The following is a 2,483-nucleotide window of genomic DNA, read 5'->3' on the forward strand; positions in this document are numbered from 1 at the left end:
TCAGCAGGAGTGAGACCTGTGGCTGCCCTCAGCGCCCTGTCTCTTGTCACATCTCCAGAACTTCGTCCGGCTGAAAGGAGTTTGTCAGTGTTGCTGCTGGAATGATGGGGTGTGTAACGTGACAAAACTGTAGAATAATCAAATCGTGCAGGTTGGAAGAGACCTTTAAGATCATAGAGTCCATTCACAAACCTAACACTGCCAAGGCCACCATTACACCGTATGCCTAAGTGCCACATCCACACATCTTTTAAGTAACTCCAGGGACAGTGACGCAGCCACTTCCCTGGACAGCCTGTTCAAAAGCTTGATAAACCTTTTGTCGAAGAAATTCTTTTCAACTCCACCTCGGCACAGAGTAAAATGAAAGCTGTGTGCGCAACCTGCGTGTGTGTTGTAGGGACGAAGATGCCTCTGATCATCTATCTGGCTGAAGGAGGGCTTAGTGAACTGGAGATGTCTTCAGTTTTCATGCAATGTTACTAATAATGAGCTGGAAGTTCACATGGTGTGTGTGGTCTGACTGACCTTTTCAGTTGTGGTTGTGCACGTGCACATTCTTAACTCCTAGCAGCTCTGCTGACTTCATCTCAAAATATAACAGATGGGTAGTCAAACCACAGAAACCCAATTTTGAGGTCACTGCCTTGGGCTTCACAATAAATTTTGGATTTTGAAGCTTTAAAACCAAACTTAAACATAATGATTTGTACTACTTTGGCTCCTGCCAAATTCTGTAATGACTGTTGTTCAACAAGCATAATTATTTTTTGTCTTGGGTTTTTAAAAACCTAGAAATCTAATGCAACTGTGTCTCTGATGTTCTCATGCATTTATAAGCGTAGAGAAAAATGTCAAAGACAATTGGAGACTTCACCTAGGGTCTTTAAAACTGTGGCTTTGAGAATCTCTTTTGCCCAATGTTTTGGAAGCTTTCCGGGCATAGGGAAAATGAGAATACCTCCATATTAAGCATTAAAGCCATATATTTTAAGAAGAGGTTGTAAACGTAAATTAGTCAGACAATGGCATTTTAATAACCTGTTTGGTGAGGTTAGCATCACATTATAAGGTTGTTTAATAAGTCACATTTTCTGTAGGCAGTGTGGCCTCAAGAGGTTGGTTGTGAATATGTTAGAGGGTTTGTGGGATTTATGGATTCATTTCATGGTGGTTGTGTTTGGTTGTGGTGTTGGTTTTGTTTTGTTTTGTTTTTTTTCCCCCAGACTTCCTGTTCTCCTGTTCAGATAGTGGATTTGGTAACTCTTCTCTCACTTCCTCCATTCCCTTCTAAGTTTTCTTATCATGCTGTTTGAAAATTCAGTGTGTTATGGAATGTGTTGCCTTAGGTGGTCATGATGGAAGTGGGCCAATCTTGCTTTGTTTCCTTTGCTTGGAGTGCGCTTGGATTCACTTGCCAGTGTATCAACAACTGCACTTGTAAATGCTCTTTGCCGGTGGGTGCCATACTGACAAAAAAGGAAAAGATGCATACTGTGTTTCAGTTTCTTTGACATATCATCTCGAATTAGCAGTTTGTGGTTTTCTTTGCCTTTGGGCAATGCCTGAATTTTAAAGAAAAATGTGAAAATGGTAGAGCAGAATTCCCTGCAAAATACGTCATCCTGCTTTCAGTGTGAAGATGGTGAAAACATGGAATTGAAGTCCATTCACCTGTACCTGGTGTTTGTTCCTCATAGCTGCAGGAAGGTTTATGGATGGACTCGATGATCTTAAAGGTCTCTTCCAGCCAGATGATTCTGTGACTAACCTCTTCTCTGACTTGGCGCTGCCTTTGTGATATAGACCCTGCTGAGATTCAAGCTGGATCCATTAGAAAGTCTCCATCAAGCTTTTGTGATCTGCAGCTATTAACGCTCTCTCAGCTCTTCCTTCTGATTTGCAGCAGAAGGGTACTGGTGGTTTAAAACTGTCCAGACAGCATCCTTGAGGATACCTTCTCCAAGCATCAGTGTATCGCGACCGTTGGAGGTGCAGATAGGGGTAGTTTTCACTCCTGAAGATGCCAGGGTTATCTTTATTCTCCACTAAAGGTTTGCTCTCGCTCCTGGCTTTCTACTTTATAAAAAGGCCTGAAGTTTCCAAAGGAGACAGAGCTGAAAGCGTTTTGTGGTGGTGCTTCTAAAGAGCCTGAAGTTTTCGGGGTGGGGGGGACGGTACGGGACAGGACGTGAGGGGGAAGAGCGAGATCTGTGTGTGTATGTGTTGTTTTTCCTCTCTCCTACACAATGGCGCTTTCAGAGAACCTCTTTTAAAAGGCATAGCTACAGCCTTTGTGTGAAGGGTGTGTCTGCTGGCAGGGTTTGCTGATGCAGACGGGCTGGCTGGTGATTAACAAAGGTCATTAGACTTTGGAATCTGGCAGGGGAGTGGGGTGGTGTGTCTTCTGCGCCAAGCAGGAGGGCTCCCCAGGGACAGGGCAGGCTGGAGGCCCCCCCGGCGGCCGCCCCCCCCCCCCTCCC

The sequence above is a fragment of the Buceros rhinoceros genome, unplaced genomic scaffold (genome assembly GCF_000710305.1).
Source record: "Buceros rhinoceros silvestris isolate BGI_N320 unplaced genomic scaffold, ASM71030v1 scaffold4867, whole genome shotgun sequence".
Lineage (NCBI taxonomy): Eukaryota > Metazoa > Chordata > Aves > Bucerotiformes > Bucerotidae > Buceros > Buceros rhinoceros.